Source organism: Chanodichthys erythropterus, chromosome 14, assembly GCF_024489055.1.
Source record: "Chanodichthys erythropterus isolate Z2021 chromosome 14, ASM2448905v1, whole genome shotgun sequence".
In the NCBI taxonomy this organism is placed as follows: Eukaryota; Metazoa; Chordata; class Actinopteri; order Cypriniformes; family Xenocyprididae; genus Chanodichthys; species Chanodichthys erythropterus.
In genome coordinates, this window is record NC_090234.1 from 13,029,208 (window position 1) to 13,042,699 (window position 13,492).

A 13,492-nucleotide genomic window follows, 5' to 3' on the forward strand; every position below is an offset into this window, starting at 1 on the left:
ATTTTTCAAATTTCTTGGTGAATTAACCAGAATCTTACAAAACTACATAATGATGGATGAAAGTCTGTAGATTGACGTTCCTAATGAGTTTGTGCTCCTGTATTCTCCAGATGGAGGCACATTTGTGTCTCAGCTGCTTCAGTCGTGACGTGTCTGGACCTGTGACATGACGATACTAACATCCCGACCGCCCGAGGCGTCCACAAGTCACAGCTGAGACACTCCATCAAATGCTCAGCACATCAGTTCAATACAAAAGACAAATTCTGCAGAATCGTTCAGTCGACTCAGAACATGAGGAAAGAGCCTGAAGCGCAGAGACTCGAACAGGAATGTTCCACAAAAAAATATCTGCCATCGGCAGTGGCGGTTCTAGTTTGTATGGCGCCCTGGGCGAACCACCCCTCAGCCCACCCCTACATAATTTGTCAAAAATACAAACTACAATGCAGAACACAAACAACAACGGATTGACACCTTCACACATCCACAATGGAGAACAAATGAAAAGACACACACACATATAACATGACCCCATGTTCAGGTTTGACTGTAATGTTGTGACATAAAAAAGTACTTCAGTACAAAAAAACACAATTGCTAAAATGTTAAATCGATGTTATAATAATGATATAAATGGTATATGAGCCATTGACTAATCCTCTGCTACCATCTAGTGGCTGTAGTTGAAAATTCATGCTATTTAAATTTTAAAAGTTTTTGTTTTCCAGTAGATGCCATCAATCTTCCCTATTTTATTATTTTTTAAAATAGCTTTTTTCTTATCTATAATTTCAATTTGTGTTGATTTAGAACATCTCCTGCTCCACCCACTGGAAGCCCTGAGGTGAAGTAAAGCAACCCGCTCCTCCTTACTTTGAGTGAAAGTTCTTCTTCAGACGCACAAGCGCCGAACAAGTTCATTGGCCCACATCACGTGACATATAAGAGGTAACAAACCTATCACATATTACTTTCAAGATGCCGCCCTCCCCATGCCTAAATCCACTGTCATGAGAACTCGAGGACACAGGTGGTAATGCCTGATCAAAAGTTGATATTGTGATGTCTTGACAAATTATGACCTACTTTACTACTGTATGATGTTTATGCACAAACAGCATTCTTGAAATATAAAAAGAAATGCCTATTGCTTAATAAAACAGACTGGAATCACAACCCTTTATATATATTATATATATATAATAAGGATTGCAACATACTATGCAGTGCAGAGGGTCTCTGAAACGGTGTCTCCGTTCTTTAGCCATCTGATGAATTAAACTCATCTACCTGTAGAAAATCTCTCTGTTTCTCTTTCTTTCTCTTCCACTGAAATAGTGAATCATTTATACACACGCACACCTGCTCTATTTCCTCCATTTCATGTGGATCAGGAAGTTCAAGGTTACAGAAACTCTGAATCATTTATAGGCTTCCACAGAACTTAGTGTATTACTTACTCAAAATAAAAGCCTCAACCTGAGGACAATTCTGCTGCTCCCAGAGGATTTATCAGTGTTTCTCCACGCTCTCCCTGAATTCCCAAGAAGAAATAAAAAGTCATTTGTTGTCATTATATCAGAGAATCAATGAGCTTACGACTGACTTGAAATAAAGTCAGTGAATTAAACATGCAGTGATGAGGTCATGTGACAAAGTATGAATCATTTATTGTTGTTTCACATACTATTTTCAAAATACTAGTCAGTATGCAGTGTATACTAGTACTAGTGAGTTGTTCTCCATCCCAAACACATCCATGCACTTTCTCTGAATCCTTTAAGAAGTGTAAATCCATCCCACACACATCGTTAATCTTTCGGCTGTCATCGATAACAAAGGAGGGAGTATTTTGGGTCATCTTTATGCAAAAGGATGAGATGTAAGAGCATCAGCCTCGCATTTGAAACGCTCAGGCCGGATGCAATAAATTAACCTTTAGACTGGAGGAAATGCTCTCATCTGAAAGCGTCTCTCACAAGCCTCAGATTATCAGCTAACAGCTGCTGAGAGACACGCGTCCCTAGAAAGACTCAAGAGAGAATTAAGAAGTTCCAGAGAATTTTATTTCAGCAATAGATAAAAATAGATTCACTAACTGCTGAATGTGTGAATGAACATGGCCCAAATCTGACCTGAAACATGATTTCAGGACGACAGTCTGGGCAAGAAATATCAGAGACACTTTTAATACTTTATATGTGGAAAAAATCTGATATTTCTGTTATGAAATTACCAAACATGTGATTAAAGCTGCCTCAAATCTGTGCATAGTTTTAAAGCTATTGTTATCCAATTTGTTGGCCTTAAAACGTCTTAAAAATGCATATATGTACAGCAGGGAGGAGCATGCCCCCAAACAAACCCATGCAAACTAACTCGTAATTATGAAACCCTGTGTATGGCCCTGGTTATATTCTACGGAGATTAAAGTTGTTAAATTTCGAGAAAAAAGTCGAGATAAAATGTTGAGAATAAAGTCATAATTTAATGAGTTTATTCTCAACATTTTATCTCGACTTTTTTCTCGAAATTTAACAACTTTAATCTCGAGATGGTTTTATTTTTTTATTATTGCTTGGCCCTAATCCTCTTCCGTAATATTCTATCTACGGGAATCTGACATAAACATGCATTTCTCCATATGTGCGTGCTTGGGGACTAAAAGTTTGTATGTGTATGCAATGTCATCAAAAATACTTGGGAGCAAACACGATTGAATGTAGAGGTTTGTATCTCGATATTCTATTCAAAAAATCAGTAACTACCGATTGATTTTTCATCCCATTCCATGTACCAGAGTGGACATTGACACAGGACTACATTTTCAACCTGTAAAACCTTTAGCATTTTTTTTCTTGTGTATTTGTAGTTTTATTTTTATGAATGCCAATGTAAACATGTTGCTTTAAAGCCCCTCAGCCACTGAACTGTGTGGCACTTTTTGTGACTCGTTTCAAATAATTCCATATCACAAATGTGTGATTCTGTTAGTGTTATGTAAGAAATGTTATTACTAAATCGGGTGTGATCTGATCATTGTTCACCTCAAGGTTTTGAAACACAGTTCGTAAGGACATTTCTTGTGCTTTTTTGCTGTTGAATGTTCTTTCGATACTATTGCACTCATCTGAAATGTTAACATGCATGCAAGTGTGCTGGTCCTGACCACTCAAACACTGAGACGTTTATTGCACATGCAGAGCATCTGGATTTTTGGCAATTTTCAAAGTTCAAAGTTTTGAAGTTCCTGTATGATTATGGATGATTATGTATGTACATCAATGTAACATGCTTACCCTAACCAATCAAGCAACTATTTGTGACTCTATTGTTTAATAGACTCTATTGTCAGTGCGATAAAACTGTTTTAAACTGTTTTGAAATAAAGATATTTATATATATTTAGCATACCTTTGATACTATGGAGGCGCAAAAAACACTCATACTCAGACTTTTTTCTTGACTTCCACCATTTCATTTCAAATAATGTCACAGATTTATAATACTGTTGTCATTGGCTCATATGTAACTCGTAAGCTAGTTTCATTTGCTCATATTTTTGATCACTTTTTTGTTACATCTAAATGTATATATATATATATATATATATATATATATATATATATATATATATATATATATATATATATATATACATTTTTTCTTTCTTTCTTACAAGTAACAAAAATGATTTTTAATGGTTTTACTTTTACTATTTATTCATTTTGGTTTATTTAGTTTAATTATTTCAGTACTTACACTTCAACTAAAATTAAAAAACAGAAAATAAAATCCAACTCAAAATATTAACAAATACTATACTATTATAGTTTGTGTTAATATTTTGAGTTAGAATCATTTCAAAATAAATAAAATCTAACACTAGATAGATAGATAGATAGATAGATAGATAGATCAACCCAGTCTCATATGAAAACGTATCCTGACTACGTTGGTCCAAAGTGCAAAACGTAGAGGGGTTACAATAATGGCCCTTAAATTGTATGACTGTTACATTTTTTTTTTTGCCTATTGTTTTGCGTCCAAGTCACGTGACTTTAGAGAGCCCGGCCGTGAGAACAAAAAACATGGCGGACATTTCTCTACTTTTTAGTGAAAAAAACAATATTTTGAGTTAGTTTCTGCATAAAAATAAGTTTTGATTACATTTTTAGCGAGAAATATATATTCTATTTTCATAATATTCACTCAGTGAATGTACATAATCACTCGCTTGCGCGTTGTTGCAAAGATTTATCTGATCTCGCCAGAATAATGTGAAACTGCTACGTTTTGGTTGCTATGGACAATATTTTGAGTTAGTTTCTGCATAAAAATAATTTGATTACATTTTTAGCGAGAAATATATATTCTATTTTCATAATATTCACTCAGTGAATGTACATAATCACTCGCTTGCGCGTTGTTGCAAAGATTTTTCTGATCTCGCCAGAATAATGTGAAACTGCTACGTTTTGGTTGCTATGGACAATATTTTGAGTTAGTTTCTGCATAAAAATAATTTGATTACATTTTTAGCGAGAAATATATATTCTATTTTCATAATATTCACTCAGTGAATGTACATAATCACTCGCTTGTGCGTTGTTGCAAAGATTTTTCTGATCTCGCCAGAATAATGTGAAACTGCTACGTTTTGGTTGCTATGAACAATATTTTATTTTCTGCATCAAAATAAGGTTTGATTACATTTTAAGCAAAAAATATATATTATTTATTTTCATAATATTCATTCAGTGAATGTACATAATCACTCGCTTGCGCGTTGTTGCAAAGATTTATCTGATCTCGCCAGAATAATGTGAAACTGCTACGTTTTGGTTGCTATGAACAATATTTTGAGTTAGTTTCTGCATAAAAATAAGGTTTGATTACATTTTTAGCGAGAAATATATATTCTATTTTCATAATATTCACTCTGAATGTCAACCCGTTCTCACTCCTGACCGTTCTCACGCTGAAGAAGTCTCCTTCAGAACACATCGCGATATTTGGCATCAGTTCGCGTGTGCTGGATGTTGGTAAGTAGTCGTAAATACGCTGTTCTAATGTTTGATATAATGTCTTTTCTGTTTGCAGATATTAATCAGATTAACGTTAGCTCCCTCATGTTCAGTCACTGCATTATATCTGTCACCTCCGCTGAGGTTTTGCTTTTCATTGCTTTCTATATTAAATACTAAACTAGGGTGATTAAACACTGTCACGTGACGTGCAATATATTGCACAATATATATAACATATTCATATCAGGTTCAAAGTAGTACAAGTGTAGTTTCAAAATGGTATTTGTTGTAGAAGCACGGTAAAAAACAACACTTACCATGCTTTTTACCACAGTATTGGTCGTTTTAATGTGATTTTTGTTGTAAATACAGAGTAACCACAACACTTATCATGCTTTTAATGCCTAATAGTGTTAAATCCAAAAACTGTAAGGTCAATAAGAACTTCTTTCCTATATATATTTATATATAAACCTATATATTATAAATAATGATATTTTCTTTTCTCTTGTTTTAGCTGAAAAGACAAAAAGGGCCTTTTGGAAATGGATGAAGGAGACAGAAAGCTGCAAAGGCAAATAATTGCAATGGTATGTATGTGTTGCTTTTAACCCTTTATCAAACATTTTATCAAGCATTTGTTAAATAGTCTCACAGTAAATTAAAATTAAAGTCAAATCCTGTACATATTTATCACCTTATTTGTAAATCAGTTGTGCCCCTTCTTGGACAGTTGGACGTCCCACACATAAAAGTTTATATTAATTCCATTGAATTCTTTAAAATGATTACAGATTGGGCCCAAAATGTTCCAATGATACATGATGTCTCTCCGCACCTCATAACTACCTCTGTTTGCAAGAGTGGAAATTATCATTTGACCTGTCACATGACATCAGATATTCAATTATTTTGTCATGATCATTTACACTGCTGATAATGTCCTGCTTGCATGTGAAACATGTTATTTATTTATTTTTATTATTTATTTTTTAAAATATGAATATAGCTTGCTATACTTTTAATCATGGAAATGCCCACACATCAGTGAACTTATTACATAAATGCATTTAACATTTAATTGTGCAACACTCTTTACAGAAGGAAATCCTACGGTTATGTATGAACTCACAACATCATCATCAAGTGCTGTGCTGGGCACATTGGGTAACAAGTGTCCTCCAACGTATCCAATCTGTGACCACATTCTCCACATCTTCCCATGGGACACCAACATTCTTCAGGCCTTCGTTTCCATGTCTTCCCCTGCATTCTCCTGGTGGTGTCCACTTCATATCTGTCTTTGGGTGTTGTTGTTTGGTCATGCTTAGGGTGTGTCCAGGGAGGTGCACCCTTCACTCTGTCACAGTTTTTAAAAGTCTTCACGTGGACTCCTCCTTATGATCTCCTTGAAACGTGCAGAACCAATATTGAAAATAGTAATTTATCTTTTTCCATATTCTTGCCTTTACCAAAGAAGCACCAGTGCTCATCCGGAGTTTTGGTAAAAGTTCTAGTAATGCTGCGACTATAGTCAAATATGTATTTCTGCATGTGTGTATAGCAGGTGTTTGTCCGAACAATTGAAGTTAGTGAGAGTGTTCAGGAAAACCCTCTGAGAACAATCAATATTTATTTAATTCTGTTTGGTGCTGATATAGAGTATTACAGAAATGACACATTGACATTCTGGACATTATTCTGTGAGTTTGTTACCTCTTCATTTAGATGGACTTGAAAATGTCTTGCATTTTGTTTCATTAAACCTTTTATTACAGTGTCACTATAGTAAATGTCCACCTTAACTACATCTATGGTATCATTATATCAGAACCTGGATAATGTAAATGTAACATACCCATGAATGTATTTTATAGAAGCATTTTATTGCTGAAAATATTTAACATTTATAAAATGCATTAACTATTTGAATTTGCCTTTCATTTAGTTACAGTAAAAGTGAACAATAAACACAATATTGTATTGTATTAAAGTTGAGAATGTAAAATGTTATTTTTTCCCCCTATTCTTTAAAGAAACTTATTTTCACATGGAATTTTATCTCATCTCTTGGTTTGTAAAAATAATACTTCATCATATCGATTTGTGTAGTTATATTTCACTATAATAGATTGCCTCTGTAACTGGATATATTTTTTTCTCACAATTAACTGATTTTTATACTGTTGTGCAGTAGTTTGGGGACTACATTTGTCTTTGACACTAAATATTGGAATATGATTACAAAATCGAGTACATTCATTATGCTTTTATTTATATTTATTTTAATTCCAAGAGTTCAAATGGTGAAGAATGGTATAAATAAGTGATTAAATGTATACCTTTAATATACTACATATCTACTGTAAATGTTAGAAGCACTTTAGTAGATGCAATTATATCTCTTTCAAATATATTTATGCATCAGTTTAAAACACAAAGGAGTCTTTCGTTGTAAAATGTGATTTTTATTATATTTAATTAGATTAATTATATATTTAAGGAATCTTTCTCGTCAGCCGGAACCGAAGGAGATCTGTCGTCATTTACCATAAATGGACAAGTAAGCGTGACGCATCTGTTCAGCTGTGTTGTGATTGGCTGTGACTCTATCGCAGAACTCGCTGTGATTGGACTACCTTTCAACCCATATAAAACGGCGCTTTATCTTACAAAGTTTGTTTTAGTGTGAATATTACGTTACTCATACATTAAGTTAACTATAAAGTGTTTCCATGTTGTGAGAAATTACTCCTTTACCGAGATCCCAACCCTAACCCTAGCTTCTCAATGAACTACAGCGCCATGTTTCCCGTTCATTGATAGAATGACAGAGACATATGGGTAATGTAGTTTAAAACGTTTAGTAAAGAAATGATAAATGTTAAAATAATAAGATCTTTAATGGACAACTCGATATCTAAATATGTTTATTTTGCAAACATTTATTACATATATGAGGGACAGGCTGAAATTTAATATTTTACTGTAATCACTATTAAAAAACCTTTATGCCAGCTTTCCATGTATGTCTGAAAACTGTGCCCAACATTATTTAGTAATCATAGCATAAGCAGTTGTCCTGTTGATTTTCTCTTTGATACGCTAACCGGACTTTGTGTTACAGCCATTTGAAATGTGCATTTTTTTTGCTCTTCCAGGGGCCGGTACTGGCCCCTTGGGGGTGGAAGGGCATTAAAATCTACACAGGTGTGTACTCCTCATCATGGATAACAAACGTTGTTGAATCACATTTAAATATTGCAGTATTTTATCATTTCCTCATTTTCCATTCTAACATCATGCTTGTATAGGTTTTTGATGGGTATTGTGAGACCATCTGATGAAATATGGAAATATTATAACAAAATGTTGTAATACAATAATAATAATAATAATAATTGATTAATTGAATAGTAGTTGATTATTTCTTTGCTTTTTTTTTGTATGAACACCAATAAATATAATGGATGAACCCACAACAACTTGCCATTATCCAGCTGCCAGTGTTGGCAGTAAACTAAAAACTATTTATATTTACACTTCACTATTACTTACACAAGGATAATGCACTATTCAGTAAAATAAGAAACTGTGCCAAAATGTCATTATCACCCCCTCTTCTTGCTCCTCACATGCCTGACATCAGTAATGTCCAGCTGTCATTTTGAATGCAGTAGTAGATGTACCAGAATGATCAACATCCATCTTCTTCAGTTCTGCTTGAAGTGTTTGTGTCAGTATAACCCACTGCAGCCTCTCTTTATTCACATTCCTTCCCTTTATTTATCTGGAAACTGCCATCCTTGTCACAACATGAAAGTATATGCAACTTTTGGTGCATTGTTGTCCCAAACAATCATGGAAATTATATGTCATTTTTTTAAATTATGAAATAAACTCAGCTTAGTTAAATTGTATTTACTCTACCAAACACCACGGTCACCATAATTTATTACACAACACTTTATTGGAGGATACAGCATAAGGTTGAAATTTGCATAAAGACAAATGAGATTCAAGATAAATAAAAACGTGTCTTCAAAAATACGTTAACGTCATAATAATCCATTCACAGACTTTACTCCTATTGCACAAATGAGCGCCACAGAATCCCATCCAGTCAACTATGATCCAGAAAACAGATTTGATATTGAGTTTAAAATAAAGATTCATTATCACAGCTGAACTGGGTTCTTGCTCTTCCCTGTACATGTCTCTATCATGTTCATGTTCTTCTTCTTCTAAACAGTTTGTTCAGTTGTACTCTACAGTACAACTGATGACCAGAAGATGTGATCACTGATGTGCTGTAGCTTTTTCTCAACCAGAGGAAGAAGTCTTAACATCCCATTGTCAGGCGTTCTTCAGTCCTGGTCTAAAAGTAAAACAAAAAAACACACAATTCAAGTTAAGTAGTTTAATGGACAGCCAGGTCAGCTTATGTTCTGCATGATTTAAACAGTGGTGGGCTACTCTGGCCCTCAGCGTCCACGGTCCTGCAGATTTAGCTCCAACCTCAAACCCAACTGCCTGTAACTGTCTATAAGTACACCTGAAGACTTTGGTTAAAATTTTCAGGTGTGCTCAATTATGGTTGGAGGTAAACTCTCCACCTCAAAAAGGAGACAGCAAAAGGGCTAGAGTTGCCTGTTCCTGATTTAACTTTACAAAACAGCAGTACATAATATAATGCAGCACAGACTGTAAGCTAAGTACTGAACAAAAACTGTTTTACCCATATTAACAGCAACATGTTTTAAAAGATCTTTTAGAAAGGCATGCTCTCTTTTGAGCCTTGATTTCTTTCAGGACAACATACTCTTCTGTTTCTTGTTTCAAGAGCATAATTTGGTCAAAAACCAAGTGATAACCTGTACAATGTAAAATTGTTAAAATACTGCAATAAAAACTTTAAGGCAAGAATTAAGAATAGGCACAGGACTTACTGTACTCATGAAGAAGCCATGGCCATGCATAGTTTCTGCCTCTTGTGTTCCTCCGTAGCTGCACATCAGTCGTTTTTCCTCTAGGATCTTCTGTTAGTGACTTCACTTGCTATCTGTTTTAAAACACAAATACAATGTTTTAGGTCTGTGCAGTATAAGGCCTTATTTCAAGCCAAAAAAACTAGGTATTACACATAATTTAAAGAACATTTACTATTTAATTCCTATTATACTATATTATATTATATTAACTCATTATCTTCCAAAGCTTCCCTGTCTGCTTTTATCTAAAAAAACAAACAAACAAACAAAAAAAAAAAACAGAAGGAACAGTTTTTAAGAACTTTTTAAGAACTTAATAGTCCTTTGAGAGAACAACATTAAATTCTGTACTACATATTACAGCATTGCCTCAACACAAGACATACCAATGGACTTCTGTCTTCTTTGGGCATGAGATGGTCATGTTCCTTCCTCACCCTAAACAAAGGACTTCGATGAGCTTGCTTTGATATAAGGACTGGTCTTCCTTCTCTGCACAGAAAAACAAGAACGTCTCTACTTACTCTGTGTGCAATTACTCTTGTTCTTAAAACATACAAATTGAGACAGTTATAAATAAGTTAATTTACCATACCATCCAGGAGAGCATTTGATGAGTAAATACTGATTTAAATATCTAGAAACTTTACCTGGAAAGGGCTGATCACGGCAGGTTTGCAGCGACTCACTAGTAGCTCTTGTGAGGGTCGGCTCTTAAAAGAGCTGTTGAGTTTGATGTTGTAAACTGCAAGTAATCCTGCAAGACAGAAAGGAAGGTAAATTTATTACATCACATTCAAGTTGTCAATTTACACATAACTGTAGGATTTCCTTCTGTAAAGAGTGTTGCATAATTAAATGTTAAATGCATTTATGTAATAAGTTCACTGATATGTGGGCATTTCCATGATTAAACATATGTCTTTAATAGCAAGCTATATTTATATTTAAAAGAATAAATAAAAAAATAACATGTTTCACATGCAAGCAGGACATTATCAGCAGTGTAACTGATTAGATATTGAATAGACATCAGATATTCAATTATTTTGAATATGACAAAATAATTGTATATCTGATGTCATGTGACAGGTCAAATGATAATTTCCACTCTTGCAAACAGAGGTAGTTATGAGTTGCGGAGAGACATCATGTATCATTGGAACATTTTGGGCCCAATCTGTAATCATTTTAAAGAATTCAATGGAATTAATATAAACTTTTATGTGTGGGACGTCCAACTGTCCAAGAAGGGGCACAACTGATTTACAAATAAGGTGATAAATATGTACAGGATTTGACTTTAATTTTAATTTACTGTGAGACTATTTAACAAATGCTTGATAAAATGTTTGATAAAGGGTTAAAAGCAACACATACATACCATTGCAATTATTTGCCTTTGCAGCTTTCTGTCTCCTTCATCCATTTCCAAAAGGCCCTTTTTGTCTTTTCAGCTAAAACAAGAGAAAAGAAAATATCATTATTTATAATATATAGGTTTATATATAAATATATATAGGAAAGAAGTTCTTATTGACCTTACAGTTTTTGGATTTAACATTATTAGGCATTAAAAGCATGATAAGTGTTGTGGTCACTCTGTATTTACAACAAAAATCACATTAAAACGACCAATACTGTGGTAAAAAGCATGGTAAGTGTTGTTTTTTACCGTGCTTCTACAACAAATACCATTTTGAAACTACACTTGTACTACTTTGAACCTGATATGAATATGTTATATATATTGTGCAATATATTGCACGTCACGTGACAGTGTTTAATCACCCTAGTTTAGTATTTAATATAGAAAGCAATGAAAAGCAAAACCTCAGCGGAGGTGACAGATATAATGCAGTGACTGAACATGAGGGAGCTAACGTTAATCTGATTAATATCTGCAAACAGAAAAGACATTATATCAAACATTAGAACAGCGTATTTACGACTACTTACCAACATCCAGCACACGCGAACTGATGCCAAATATCGCGATGTGTTCTGAAGGAGACTTCTTCAGCGTGAGAACGGTCAGGAGTGAGAACGGGTTGACATTCAGAGTGAATATTATGAAAATAGAATATATATTTCTCGCTAAAAATGTAATCAAACCTTATTTTTATGCAGAAACTAACTCAAAATATTGTTCATAGCAACCAAAACGTAGCAGTTTCACATTATTCTGGCGAGATCAGATAAATCTTTGCAACAACGCGCAAGCGAGTGATTATGTACATTCACTGAGTGAATATTATGAAAATAAATAATATATATTTTTTGCTTAAAATGTAATCAAACCTTATTTTGATGCAGAAAATAAAATATTGTTCATAGCAACCAAAACGTAGCAGTTTCACATTATTCTGGCGAGATCAGATAAATCTTTGCAACAACGCGCAAGCGAGTGATTATGTACATTCACTGAGTGAATATTATGAAAATAAATAATATATATTTTTTGCTTAAAATGTAATCAAACCTTATTTTGATGCAGAAAATAAAATATTGTTCATAGCAACCAAAACGTAGCAGTTTCACATTAGCGAGATCAGATAAATCTTTGCAACAACGCGCAAGCGAGTGATTATGTACATTCACTGAATGAATATTATGAAAATAAAATATATATTTTTTGCTTAAAATGTAATCAAACCTTATTTTGATGCAGAAAATAAAATATTGTTCATAGCAACCAAAACGTAGCAGTTTCACATTATTCTGGCGAGATCAGATAAATCTTTGCAACAACGCGCAAGCGAGTGATTATGTACATTCACTGAGTGAATATTATGAAAATAGAATATATATTTCTCGCTAAAAATGTAATCAAAACTTATTTTTATGCAGAAACTAACTCAAAATATTGTTTTTTTCACTAAAAAGTAGAGAAACGTCCGCCATGTTTTTTGTTCTCACGGCCGGGCTCTCTAAAGTCACGTGACTTGGACGCAAAACAATAGGCAAAAAAAAATGTAACAGTCATACAATTTAAGGGCCATTATTGTAACCCCTCTACATTTTGCACTTTGGACCAACGTAGTCAGGATACGTTTTCATATGAGACTGGGTTGGATAGATAGATAGATAGATAGATGTGCTTATTTATTTGTTTATTTTGTTTTAGTACTTTTAGTACTTCAACTTTATAAGAAATTGTGCCTTGCAACTTGCAATTTTTTACGATATTTTATTTCACATAACGAAAATTTTTTTTTTTTTTTTTTTTTTTTTTTACTTTTAGTTAACGATAATAACCTTGATGATTTCAGAAGTGACACTAGAAATAACCATTTTTGCCATTATTATTCGAGTACACTGAAAAAAATCTGGTTGTTTAAAACAATTGCTAAAAGTAACACATTTCAATCAAATGTGAAATTTAAAAGTAGAAAAACTGAAATAGTATTTTCTTGTAAAATATACTTCAGTATGAAAAATAATTTGACAGTGTAGCACTGGTAGAAT

The 13,492-nt window shown here is 33.5% G+C and overlaps 2 long non-coding RNA genes across 2 annotated transcripts; one reads left to right on the forward strand and one right to left on the reverse strand.

The window, feature by feature from the left end:
- The first annotated feature begins 4,971 nt into the window (after positions 1-4,971).
- LOC137036323 (uncharacterized) lies at positions 4,972-6,826 on the forward strand. Its single transcript, XR_010897153.1, has 3 exons — positions 4,972-5,048; positions 5,551-5,623; positions 6,135-6,826. It is a non-coding gene; the product is annotated as an uncharacterized lncRNA (long non-coding RNA).
- Positions 6,827-8,990: 2,164 nt separating this feature from the next.
- LOC137036414 (uncharacterized) lies at positions 8,991-10,766 on the reverse strand. Its single transcript, XR_010897183.1, has 4 exons — positions 10,675-10,766; positions 10,411-10,516; positions 9,983-10,095; positions 8,991-9,411 (listed from the first exon to the last, which is right to left on the reverse strand). It is a non-coding gene; the product is annotated as an uncharacterized lncRNA (long non-coding RNA).
- Between the last annotated feature and the right edge of the window lie 2,726 nt (positions 10,767-13,492).